Source organism: Dipodomys merriami, unplaced genomic scaffold (genome assembly GCF_024711535.1).
Source record: "Dipodomys merriami isolate MVZ:Mamm:240054 unplaced genomic scaffold, mDipMer1.0.p SCAF_6, whole genome shotgun sequence".
Classification (NCBI taxonomy): domain Eukaryota; kingdom Metazoa; phylum Chordata; class Mammalia; order Rodentia; family Heteromyidae; genus Dipodomys; species Dipodomys merriami.
Window position 1 is genome coordinate 70,779,053 of NW_027206179.1, and position 13,964 is coordinate 70,793,016.

Genomic DNA, 13,964 nt, shown 5'->3' on the forward strand with positions numbered 1-13,964 from the left:
CTCTCCTGACTGGCCTTAAACTGCAGTCCTCCCAATGTCTGTTTACTGAGTAGCTGAAATTATAGGTGTGAGCCACTTCACCCAGGTAGAGGGTTCTACTCTTAATACAGTTGAACTTATTAATAACAAAAAGGGGTTTGTCCTTATATTGCTTAAGATATTCTTCTCTGCCCTGACATCATATTTATTTGTGTTTTCTTCTTAATTTTTTGTTAAGGTTTTTCTTTTTCTTTTGCCAGTCCTGGAGCTTGAACTGAGGGCTTGAACGCTGTCCCTGAGCTTTTTGCTCAAGGCTAGCACTCTACCACTTGAGCCACAGTGACTTCCATCCTTTTCTATTTATGTGGAACTGAGGAATTGAACCAGGGCTTCATGCATGCTAGGCAAGCACTCTGCCACTAAGTCAGATCCCCAGCCCTTGCTTTCATTTCTAAGTCATAAATTCAAAACTGTGTAGAAAATGCATACAGATCAAATTGCATACAGATCAAATTATATGCTTTTGTGTCGAAACAGCCTGCAGCATTTCCAATAGTCTTTTACTCACTTGCTTGTCATCTACCGTAGATCTGTTTCTGGGAAGTCTTTGTGTTTCATTATTTTTTTTCCCTGTTCTAATAATGTTTAAAAACATTTTTTACACCTTCATAAACTGTCTGGATAAGACCTCCCTTTTACTGTTTTTTCAAAATTCCAGTTTTTTGCATTATTCATGTGTTTAGTATATTTTCTGTCAAATAGTACTGGTTTTCAATCTGACTTTAGTATTCTCACTTTAGTTTTCATGATTTTGTTAAAAAATGATATTTATAGTAAACCAAGAATATCTAGATTTTCCTTCTATATATGTCTGCAAGATATTAGTCCACTGAAGTTTGTATCTCATAACAGTAATGCTTAAGGAACTTCAGAGTAAATGCTTTAATGGCACATGGACTTAGGGTCAAACTATGATTTTTTTATCTTGAGTCTTGAATGTGCAATCTGTTTCTTCATTTGTAAAAGGGAGAAAGATAGTTTCTTTTTTTATTAATACGTTTTTTAAATTGTGAAAATACCGTACAGAGGGGTTACAATTACATGAGCAAGGAAATGAGTAAATTTCTTATCAAGCATTGTTGTCTCCTCCTTTGTTTCCCCTTACCATCCCTGCCCTCCCATATGCCCCCCCCCCCAAGATAGTTTCTTTAGGGCTGTGGTAAGATCAAGTCAAATAATACATGTAAAAAAATATAGCATTGTGGGGCTGGGAATGTGGTTTAGTAGTAGAGTGCTTGCCTAGTATGCATGAAGCCCTGGGTTTGATTCCTCAGTATCACATAAACAGAATAAGCCAGAAGTGGCACTGTGGTTCAAGTGGTAGAGTGCTAGCTTTGAGCAGAAAACTTAGGGGCAGTGACTAGGCTCTGAGTTCAAGGCCCAGGACTGGCAAAAAATTCTCTCTCTCTCTCTCTCTCTCATTGTGTCTGGCAAGTAGATGGTGGCTATTGTTGTTAAGTTGTATAAAAGTTACAATGATTGCTTCCTGGGAAATAGATCTATAAGGAACAAATCTCCAAGATGTAAAGATTGGAATTTCCCACTATTTTGACAAAAAGCTTAGCAGTATAATGGGAGAAAGATTCAGGTTGAGTCAGTGAAGCCTGGGCTTGTGGACTCCTGTGTGCATATCTTTTAATAGAATTCTGTAAGGGCAGGGAGTATTTTCCTTGCTTTTTGATCCTTAGCTTCTTGGAACATATAGTCCTACTTAAATAGGTTTTGAATAGAAACATTCAGAAATATTGCTTTATCTCTCTTTCTCTTGTCTTGCCTCCCCTCAACTAAATATATACTAAATCCCTTCATCAGTAAGTAATCTTCACAGTTGAAAAATTGGGAACTGGGAGCCAGTGGCTCATACCTATAATCCTAGCTACTCAGGAGGCTGAGATCTGAGGATTGTGGTTCAAAGCCAGCCTGGGCAGGAAAATCTGGGGGAACTCTTTATCTACAATTCACTACTGGAAAAACCAGAAGTGGTGCTGTGACTCAGTGTGATAGAGTCCTAGCCTTGAGCAAAAAAGAGCTCAGGGACAGTGCCCAGGCCCTGAGTTCAATCCCCACAACCACTGCTACCACCAAAAGTTGCAAGATTTTAACTTTGAGTTACTGGTGGTGTTACGTTTAGGTTTTGTAAAGTGAAGGTAACTAGGCTTTGGTGGTGAGATGATAAAGTTGGGCAGGAATATATCTATTTATTGTCTTTTGTTGGGATGATTTTTTCAAAACAGTTTTCCCTATCCTTGCCCCAGTTTTTTTTTTTTATTACCTTATTATATATATATATATATATATATATATATTTTTTTTTTTTTTTTTTTTTTTGGTCGGTAGTGGGGCTTGAACTCTGGGCTTAGGCGCTGTCCCTGCACTCTTCAGCTCAAGGCCAGCGCTCTACTGCTTGAGCCACAGTGCCACTTCTGGTTTTCTAGTGGTTTATTGGAGATAAGAGTCTCATGGACTTTCCTGCCTGGGACTTTCCTGCCCGGGCATGCTGGTTTGGAACTGGGATCCTCAGATCTCAGCCTCCTGAGTAGCTAGGATTATAGACGTGAGCCACTGGCACCTGGCTCTACCTTCTTATCATATTCCTTACCTTCTTATATTTCTTATACTGCTTATACTATATATACTTATAAGTTTATGTATACTTACTATATATAGTAAAACTTTTTTTTTTGTTGGTCGTGGGGCTTGAACTCTGGGCTTGGGTGCTATCTCTCAGCTCTTCCGTTCAAGGCGAGCGCTGTACGGCTTGAGCCACAGTGCCACTTCCCCTTGCCCCTGTTTGTCTGATGATCTCCCCCTCTCCTAGGTTGTGGAGATTGAACCCAGGACCTGGGCACTATCCACTGGCTTTGAACTGCAATCCTCACATCTCAGCCTCCTGAGTAGCTAGACGCGTGCCACTTCTGCTGATTCCTCTCTTGCCATCATTCACCCCACTGCCATCTCCTATTGTTGCCTCCTCTTCTGATTCTTTTCATTTTATCTCAAATGTGAGCTTCTTAAAGAATTTTTGTTGTGATGAGCACCTGTGGCTCACTCTTGTAATCCTAGCTACTCAGGAAGCTGAGATCTGAGGATTGCAGTTCAAAGGATTGCAGCCCAGGCAGGAAACTTTTTTTTTGGTCATGGTGCCTGAACTCTGGGCCTGGGTGCTGCACCACTTCTGGCTTTTTCTGCTTATATCGTGCTAAGGAATCAAATCCAGGGACTCATGCTTGCAAGACAAGCACTATACTACTGAGCCAACTTCCCAGCCCTCCATGAGACTCTTATCTCCAATTAACTACCAGAAAACTGGAAGTGGTGCTTTGGCTTAAGTGGTAGAGTGCTCACCTTGAGCTGAAGAGCTGAGGGACAGTGCCCAGGCCCAGAGTTCAAGACTAAGGACTAGCCAAAAGAAAAAAAAATAGTTTTTGCTTTTTGTGGCAATGAGAACATTGAAAGGGTCCTTTGTTATAATTTCTTTCCAAATGTTTCTGTTTAAAGAAGGCACTGTAAAACACCCAGGTGTCTGTTTTGGGCCTTAAAGGAGGACTTGTAGAAGAGATCTGCCTCTTCTAATTTGTGGCATGTAAGTATAGTTTCTGTTCAGAGTTACAATGCTGCTGTCATACTCCTTGAGTTTATGTTCTAGTTCAACTTCTAGCTAATCTGTGGCTATGGGTACATTACTTGAACTGTATCTCAGTTTCTTCACCTGTGAAATGACTAGTGCACTAGTCCCCTTACTGCAGTGGGTACATTCTAAGAACCCCAGTGGATACTTTAAACCAATTCTATGTTTTTTCCTATATATTCATACCTATAATAATGTATACCTTTTTTGTTGTTGTTTGTTGTTTTGTTTGTTGTTTGGTCGTGGGGCTTGAACTCTGGGCTGGGCACTGTCCCTCAGCTCTTTAGCTTAAGGCTAGTGCTCTACCACCACAGCGCCACTTCTGTTTTTTTTGGTGGTTAATTGGAGACAAGAGTCTCCTGGACTTCCTGCCTGGGCTGGCTTTGAACCATGATCCTCAGATCTCAGCCTCCTGAGTAGCTAGGATTACAGGTGTGAGCCACCAGCGCCCAGCTAAAGTATACCTTTTTTTACATTAGGGCTAGCAAGAGAGAAACGGCAATAATAATGAGATAGTCTTTTTCTGATCAGTTGTGGGGCTTATACTCTGGGATTAGGGGCTATCCCTGAGATTTTTTGCTTAAGGCAAACGCTCTTCCACTTTGAGCTACTTCCAGCTTTTTCTATGATTAATTGGGCATAAGAGTCTCATGGACTTTCCTGCTGGGGCTTGTCTTTGAATTGCAATTCTCAGATCTCAGCTTTCTGAGTAGCTAGGATTACAGGTGTGACCCACTAGTGCCTGGCATATTTATTTACTTTTGAAATAGGGTCTCAATATGTTGTTCAGAATTGGCTGTACTCCTGGGCTCAAGTGATCTATCTACCTCCCTCCCTCCCTCCCTCCTTCCTTTCTTTCTCCCTTCCTTCCTTCCTTCCTCCCTTCCTTGTTGTGGGGCTTGAACTCTGAACTCTGCACCTGGGCACTGTCCCTCAGCTCTTCAGCTCAAGGCTAGTGCTCTACCACTTGAGCCACAGTGCCACTTCCGGCCTTTTCTGCTTATGTGGTGCTGAGGAATTGAACCTCATTCGTGCATGTAAGGCAAACACTACCATTGAGCCACCTTCCCAGCCCTCAAGTTATGTTTCTGTGGTAGCCTGCCTGCTGAGAAGTTGGGACTAAGGCACATACTAACAGATCTTTTCATCAAGAGTGAATTCAGAATTTTGGTTTTAAGAAACTCAAGTCACTAGGCAACAGTGGCTTACTCCTGTAATTCCAGTTACTCAGGAGGCTGAGGTTTGAGGATTGTGATTCAAAGCCAGCACCAGCAGAAAAGTCTCTGTGATACACTTAATCTCCAATTAAGTACTCAAAACTGGAAGTGGTCGATTGCTAGCCTTGAGCAAAAAGAGCTCAGGCCCTGAGTTCAAGCTCCAGGACTGGGGGAAAAAAATCAATGCCATCCTGTAACTTAATGGATTGATTTGATGATATATTTTTTCTTTTGGTCCTGGAGCTTTAACTCAAGACTTGGGTGTTGTCCCTGCCCTTTTGTGCTCAAGGCTAGTGCTTTGTCACTTGATCCACAGCTCTACTTGTTGGCTTTTGGAGGTTTCTGATGTGATGATTTTATTGTTTGTAGCATATTAGTCAACTAAGTGGCTAGTATTAACTTTTAGATTATATTATTATGGTGGTTCAGGTTTTTAAATTATATATTAATTGTATAATGGCAATTTTATTATGACATTTTTACATATACACGCATAATGTATCTCAACCTCAACTGTTACTCTTGACCTACTCCCCTTAAAATAATTTCACTAGGTATTATTGTTGTATATTCATATATACAAATAAACTACTTGGACCAAATTCATTTTTGTTCACCCCTTTTAATCCTCCTTCCAAGGCACCTCACTATTTCCCATCCCAGCCTGTTTTTCTTGAACCAAGAGACTTCACTATGGTATTTCAGACATGCATATATTTGAATAACCCGTTCTGTTGTCCTTCCATTCCTCTTAAGATCAACAGTTTGCCTTGAGGTTCCTTATGCAGTCTTCATACATAGTTACACTATATTTCTTATTCACTCTCCCATCTTTTTTTTCCCCCTCTCCCTTCCCTTTCTCCTCATCTTTCTACATAATCCCATAGTTAGACTTGTGCTTTCTATATATGTGTATCTCTATGTATACAGATATATAATTTTTTTTTTTTTTTTGCCAGTCCTGGGGCTTGAACTCAGCACCTGGGCATTGTCCTTGAGCTTCTTTTGCTCAAGGCCAGCACTCTACCACTTGAGCCACTTTGCCATTTCTTGCTTTTTCTGTGTATATGGTGCTGAGGAATTGAACCTAGGGCTTCATGCATGCTAGGCAAGCACTCTGCCACTAAGCCACATTCCCAGCATATAATCTTTTTTTCTTTTTGGTCCGGTCGTGGGGCCTGAATTCTGGGCCTGGGCGCTGTCCCTCAGCTCTTCAGCTCAAGGCTAGCACTCTACCACTTGAGCCACAGCGCCACTTCTGGCTTTTTTTTTTTTTTTCCTGCTTATGTGGTGCTGAGGAATCGAACCCAGGGCCTCATGCATGCAAGGCAAGCACTCTACCACTGAGCCACCTTCCCAGCCCTCCCAGCATATAATCTTATGTACATGTTTATGAATATGTGTCTTTTAGGTCTAGCTTCCACGCACAAATGAAAACATATATTTGGAGGTTTTTTCTTTTGCCAGCTCTGGGGCTTGAATTTAGGGCCTGGGCTCTGGCTGTAAGCTTCTCTGTGCTCAAGCACTGTACCACTAAGCCACATTCACAGTCCTATATTTGGAGTTTTGAACTTGTCCTATTCTACATGTTCTTCAGTTCCATTTTCCTGTAAACGATATTTCATTTTTTCCCTAATGACTGTGTAGAATTTCATGCTATATATGTATCATATCCTTATCCATTTATCTGTCGATGGGCACCTCTGCTGATTCCACAGATTGCTATTGTGAACAGAGCTGTAATAAACATGGATGTGAGTATCTTTCTTGTATTTACTGTCAGATTAGACATACATCCTTTGAGCATGTTTTCTACAGATATTTGATCGAGTGGTAGGGTAGGGGCATAAAGAGAGCTAATTTTAAGTTTCTTGAGTAGCCTCTATACTTATTTCCATAGTGATTGTATTAGTTACATTTCTGAAAACTGCCAGTGTTTGTTGTTTTTCTGATGGCTGCTGTTCTGATTGGCTTGAGATAGGATCTTAGTGTGGTTTGATTTGCTTTATGGGCTGTATCTATTAGTCATTTGTATTTTTTTGAGAATTAACCTAATTTTTATGCCCATTAATTAATTGGATTACTTTTTTTTTTTTCCTTTTTATTTTGGCAGTCGTGGGCTTGGCCTCTGGGCTTGGGTGCTGTCCCAGAGCTCTTCAGCTCAAGGCTAGCTAGTGCTCTACCACTTGAGCCACTTCCAGTTTTCTGGTGGTTAATTGGAGATGCGAGTTTCACAGACTTTCCTACCCCGCAGGCTTTGAACTGTGATCCTCAGATCTCAGCCTCCTGAGTAGCTAGGATTACAGGTGTGAGCCACTGGTGCCCACCTGGATTATTTTTTCTTTCACTGTTGTGCTTTTTTTTTTTTTTTTGAAGCTCTTTGTATATTCTGGATTTTATCCCCCCCCCCCCCCCCCCCATCACGGGGCTTCAACTTGGAGGTCTCCAGAAGTGCCTGTTGTTGAGTGTGAAAAAAAGATGTGTTTTAAAAAGGATAAGTCTTCCTTTCCTCCTCTTCCTTTTCTTCTCTCTGCACACCTCCATCTTGTACAGGCTGGCAGTTCCCCTGCCCCCCCCCCCCCCCCCGATAAATTCTTTTCTGCCTGAACCATGTGGCAGTGCCTTTTGGTGAACCTTGCATGTGGTGGGAAAACCTGAGAGGGGTTTAGTGTCAGGAGTCGCTGGATCCCCTCATCTCTGTCCATGGGTAAATCTGCTTTCTGACGGCCTCTTCTTGGTCCCTTTACCACTGCTGTCTAAGCATCCACCACACTGTCTTTTCATCTTCTCTCTACATCTGCCCCTGCCTCACAAGATTTCTTTCAGATTTTATCCAAAGATTTGTACACATTCAGAAGCAAGGAACCATTATTACTGTCTTCTTCCGGACCAGACAACATCTCTACCTTTTACCCCTAAAACTGACACCCCTTGTCAGCCAGAAGTAACCAGAGAGAGAGTTGGCTCCCCTCCACCCCCCCCCTTTTTTTTTTTGGCCTGTTCTGGGGCTTGAACTCAGGGCCTAGGCACTGTCCCTGAGCTTCTTTTGCTCAGGGTTAGCACTGTACCACTTGAGCCACAGCACCACTTTTGGCCTTATTATGTGGTTCTGAGGAATTGAACCCAGGGCTTCATGAATGCTAGGCAAACATTCTACCACTAAGCCACATTCCCAGCCCTTGACACCCCTTTATCACTATCAAAGTCTGCCCAGGAGAGTAGCCCCTTCCCCCTTCCTCCTTGGGAAAGACAGCATGTACCCTTATGAGAAACTGAAACCAGCAATCACCTGTCAATCACCTGTGAGACTCTGAGGTCACTTCCTCATACATTGAGGTCACTTCCTGAACTGCCCCGGTCACGCCTCCTTCAGACAATAAGCTGCTGGAATCAGCTGTGGTCACACCTGCCTTTCCCTATATAATCCTTCTCAAACACAAGTGCCCTCTCTCCTTCTTCCTCTTCTTCCTCTTCTTTTCCCCTTCTTTTCTCTCATCAAGTGCAGGCTGGTAGTTTGCTCCCCTCTCCCCTAGTAAACTTTTCCACCCCCAAACTGATAAGTTCGTGCTTGCTTGCTTGCTTGCTCCCTCTCCCTCTCCCCTCCTTCCTCCCCCTCCCCACCTCCCCCTCCCTCTTTATTTTTGTCGGTTGTGGGGGCTGAACTCTGGGCCTGGGCTCTGTCCCTTAACTCTTTAGCTTAAGGCTAGTGCTCTACCACTTGAGCCACAGTGCCACTTCCAGCTTTTTTTCTGCTTATGTGGTGCTAAGGTATTGCACCCAGGGCCTGATACATGCGAGGCAAGTACTCTACCACTAAGCCACTTGCCAGCTCCTTGCATTCTTTCTTTTCTCTTTTCTTTTCTTTTCTTTTCTTTTCTTCTCTTTCTTTCTTTCTTTCTTTCTTTCTTTCTTTCTTTCTTTCTTTCTTTCTTTCTTTCTTTCTTTCTTTCTTTCTTTCTTTTCTTTCTTCTTTCTATCTCTTTCTTTCTTTAGTCTCTTTCTTCTCTTTCTCTTCTTTCTCTCTTTCTCTCTGTTTTTCTCTTTCTCTTACTCTTTCTCCACCCTTCCTTTTCACCTTCCCTCTCTCGCCCTCCCTCCCCCTCTGTCTCTCTCTCTTTCCTCTCTTTCCCTCTTTCTGTCTTTCTCTTTCTCTCTCCTTCCTTCTTTCTTTCTTTCTTTTCATTCTTTCTTTTCTTTCATTCTTTCTTTTCTTTCTTACTGTTGTAGGGCTTGAACTTGGAGCATGGGCACTTTCTCTGAGCCAAAAGGCTCCATGCTATGACTCTTTGAGCCACATGGCTACTTCTGTTTTATTGGAGATAGTCTCATGGGCCAGGAGACTTCTGTCTCTGGAACTACCAGAAATGGTACTATGGCTTAAAGTGGTAGAGTGATAGCCTTGACCAACAGAGCTCAGGGATGGTGCCCAGGCCTTGAGTTGAAGCTCCACCACTAGGGGGAAAAAGTCCCACAGACATTTCCTGCCTGGGCTGGCTTTGAACTGCAGTCCTCAGATCTCAGCCTCTTGAGTAGCTAGGATTACAGGCATGAGCCACCAGCACTTGGCATCTTTATCTTTTAGCTGTTGAATAGCTAGTGAAGGTTTTCTCCTTTCTGTGGATTGTCTGTCATGGATTGTCTGTGATTCTAGTAATTATTTCTTCCTTTGTTGTAGTCTCATTTGTCAACTCTTACTCTTGTTTGTTGAGCAGTTGGAGTCCTTCCTATTCAGAAAATAATTACTTGGAGGTTGGGAAGGTGGCTCAGTGGTAGAGTACTTGCCTTGCATGCAAGAGGCCCTGGGTTCGATTCCTTAGTACCACATAAGCAGGAAAAGCCAGAAGTGGCGCTGTGGCTCAAGAGGTAGAGTAGTAGCCTTGAGCTGAAGCTCTGAGGGGCAGTGCCCAGGCCCAGAGTTCAGGCCCCATGACTGACCAAAAAAAGAAAAGAAAAGAAATAATTACCGGTGTCTATAACTTCCAGGGTTTTCCTCATGTTTTTCTGTAGTACGTTTAAAGTTTGAGGTTTTACTTTTGAGTTCTTTGATTGATTTGAAATTGATTTTTATATCTTTTTTTTTTTTTTTCCTGCCCTGGGGTATAAACTTAAGGGCCTGAGCTTTGTGTCCCTGAGCCTCTCTGTGCTCAAGGCTACCACTCTTCCGCTTGAGCCACAGTGCCACTTTTTCTGTTGATGTGGTACTGAGGAATCCAGCCCAGGGCTTCATGCATGCTAGGAAAACACTGTATCACTAAGCCACATTCCTAGCCCCTTCATTTTTTTGTGCTGGTACTGGGGCTTGAATTCAGAGCCCGGTCACTATCCTGTAGTTTTTCTGCTCTAGATTAGTGCTCTGCCACTTCAGCCACAGCTCCACTTCTGGCTTTTGGGTGATTAATTGGGGATTTGTTTCACAAACTTTTCTGCCAGGGTTGGTTTTGAATTGCAGTTCTCAGATCTCAGCCTCCTGAATAGTTAGAATTACAGGAGTTACCCACATGTTGCCCAGCTTTTTTTTTTTTTTTTTTTTTGATCCTGGAGCTTGAACTCTGGGCCTGGTACTGTCCCTGAACTCTTCAGTTCAAGGTTAGGGCTCTACCAGTTGAGCCACAATGTCACATGGTGGTTAATTGGAGAGAAGAGTCTTTTTTTGTTGTTGTTGTTAAAGCATAGAATCTTGTGTGTACCAGGCAGGTGTTTTTTTTTTTTTTTTTTGCTTTAATTATATTTTAGAGTAGACTTTTTTTGTTAATGCCTGTGCCAGACTGGATTGTAACCTTCCTGTTTATATTACTTGTGTACCTGGAGTGACAAGTGTGTGCCACAACTACATCTAGCTGTTGGATGAGATGAGACTTCATTAACTTTTTACTCAGACTGTCTCAATCCAGTAGTTGGGATTACAGGCATGAGCCACTGTGCTCAATGTGTATTTTTTTTACATTCTGTGTTTTGTAAATGAAATAGCGTTATCACATTAATACATTCAGAACTGTCCTTTTTGGTTACAAGTGCATTTGACTATCAGGATAGCTTTTAGATGATTAGTTTTAGAAATATTTTGTTTGGAGACTAAGTAGCATATTACATTTTGTAATTATGCCTCTGTGGTCTGTTTCAAAGGTAGTGAGTTAAAGAATGATTCAGAAATTTCATGGTAATTCTGAGTTCATTTGTATATAGAACAGAATAATGTGAGGGTAGTAGTGCTTACTGATAAGTACGTGTGTGTGTGTGTGTGTGTGTGTGTGTGTGTGTGTGTGTGTGTGTTCAGGATACAGTAAGCAGATGTTAATGATGAGATACCTTGTTAAACTAATGTTATTCAATTGGAAAGAATGGTTGGAATAGGAATTGAGAAATGGAAGGAAAAAATACCTCTCGATTATAATTAAGCCATTCACAGTATTTAACTATTAAAATCTTTTCTGCCTCTCCTCTCCCTCTCCCTCTCCCTCTTCTCCTCCCCTCCTGTGCCTTTGACTTGAATTCAGTGCCTAGGAGCTGTTCCTGAACTTCTCTGCTCAGTTCTGGCACTCTACCATTTGAGCCACAGCTCTGCCTCCAGCTTTTTTGGGTAGTTAATTGGAGGTAAATTTCTCTGCCTCCTGGATTTCAACTGAGATCCTTAGATCTCAGCCACCTAAGTAGCTAGGATTACAGGTATGAGTCTGGTGCCTGGCTAAAATCTTTTGAAAGCATTAAATACTTTAATACAGTTCCTTTTTTTTTTAAAACAATTTTATATTCAGTTTTATTAACACTGTTGTACAAATTAATAATGGAACTTGCTGTGATATTTGTATACATTGATTAATCCTGCATTGATCATGTCCACTTAGCTTTTCCATGCATTCTCTGGCTCCCTTCCAATTTCTAATGGTCCCTTGTTTACTTTCAGGGCATTTTTTTTCCTTCTTAATTTCTCCATATGAAAGAAAACATGTAATACTTGTCTATAAACACAGTTCTGTAATGGAAATATTTCACTTTTATCTAGAGACCTGTAGAGGGTGCTGTATCATTAGAAATTGTCATCTGGCTTTAATTAATTACAGGAATTCACTTGAGCCAAAGTGTAACAGATGTTACACAAAAAACCACAAACTGTTTGGAGCCAGGTGCCAGTGGCTCAAGCCTGTAATCCAGGCTACTCAGGAGGTTGAGATCTGAGGATCATGGTTTGAAGCCAGCCCAGGCAGTAAAGACTGTGAGACTGTTATCTCCAGTAAACTACTAGGAAAAAGCTGGAAGTGGTGCTGTGGCTCAAGTGGTAAGAGTGCTGGTCTTGAGTGAAAGCTCAGGCACAGTGCCCAAGCTCTGAGTTCAAGCCCCAGGACAGGCCAGAAAATAAAACTCTCTGCACTTAGAGTGACTGATATTGTAATTGATATATACAATGTCTGTTGATCAGTGTGCTTGGTTAAATATATTTTTCATCTTTCAGATCTTTTGATTTAGTTAAAATTAGCATTTTCTCTCTCTATATTGGTTAGAATAATAGAGTTTATTTTTCCCACTAGCCAGACAAAATTGTTTAAGGCTAATTATCCAGTTAGATGGTAGAAGAGTATACATTTACTATTTGCAAATGGAGAATTAGAGTACTCTCTTCCCTTCTCTTCAGTTCTTAACCATAGAATAGAAGTATATATTTTAGGTAAGTCTGATTCAGAGAATAATATCTTAAAAAGAAAGGTAGTTTCACCAGAGTGGAATTTTAAAACCTGGATATGTATTAGAAGTTGTTTTGGGTAAGATGGGAGATTTGCTTTTTGGGCTTTCAGAGAGGATTTCCATAAATTCCAAACTTTAACTTTATTGAATTTTTCTAGCTTAATGATGATTTTAGAAGATTTGAGGTAGAATTATTTGATCTTTTTATCACCTCTCTACCCCCCCTTTTTTTTTCTTAGTGGTAATAGACATTGAACTTGGATCTTCCCAGCTTGATAGACAGGCACTCTTCCTCTAAAGCCACACTTCTAACACGTTTTTACATTGTTATTTTTGAGGTAGGGTCTCACTCTATGTCTGAGCCAGCCTGGTTTGGAACTTCGTCCTTGTGCTTCCTCATGTCCCTGGGGAGGACAAGGAGGTATCCAGCCATTGGTTGAGATGGAGTCTTACAAACTAATTTTTGTTGGGGCTGACCTATCACAGACATATCCAGATCTCAGTTCCCCAAGTAACTAGGATTATAGATATGAGCTACCATCCTAGCTTGATCCCATTATCTTAAAAGATGGTTTTTAGAAATTGCTGTTTAGTAACTTGGCTCCAGCTTCACCAGTACTGACATTTAAGTCATTACTTGGATATTTTGGAGTAAAAGGCTATACAAATTTCCTTATCTTTTTTTTTAAAATTTAATTAGTTTATTAATTTATTTTTGATGGTTGTGGGGTCTGAACTTTGGGCATGAGCACTGTCCCTCAGCTCTTCAGCTCAAGGCTAGCGCTCTACCACTTGAGCTACAGCACCACCAGCTTTTTCTGCTTACATGGTACTGAGGAATTGAACCCAGAGCCTCATGCATGCAAGACAAGCACTCTACCACTGAGCCACCTTCCAAGCCCAAATTTCCTTATCTTTTTAAACTTACAAAAAAATGGTTTAGATACATACATTTAAAAAATGGGGGCACTGCCCGGCGCTGGTGGATCACGCCTGTAATCCTAGCTACTCAGGAGGCTGAGATCTGAGGATCGCGGTTCAAAGCCAGCCCAGGCAGGAGAGACCATGAGACTCCTATCTCCAATAAACCACCAGAAAACCAGAAGTGGCGCTGTAGCTCAAGTGGTAGAGCGCTCGCCTTGAGCTGAAGAGCTGAGGGACAGCACCCAGGCCCAGAGTTCAAGCCCCACGACCGACAAAAAAAAAAAAAAAAAAAAATTGGGGGCACTGTGATGAATTCTAATGCAGACCTTGCTAGGAATTTTTTACCTTCTTGAAACCATATTTTAAGTATTATGATGTCCTATATTTTTTTTAATTAAGCAAAAATTTGTTCCCCAAACTATCTCTTACAAAAAGATAAAAAGCATTTTTTTCTCTTGTGAGTAAAAAGATTATGGTTT

General features: G+C 41.4%; 1 protein-coding gene across 2 annotated transcripts in view; it reads left to right on the forward strand.

The window, feature by feature from the left end:
- Positions 1–13,964, forward strand: part of Xpo4 (exportin 4) — a 117,698-nt gene that overhangs the window by 14,186 nt on the left and 89,548 nt on the right. The window lies entirely within an intron of this gene.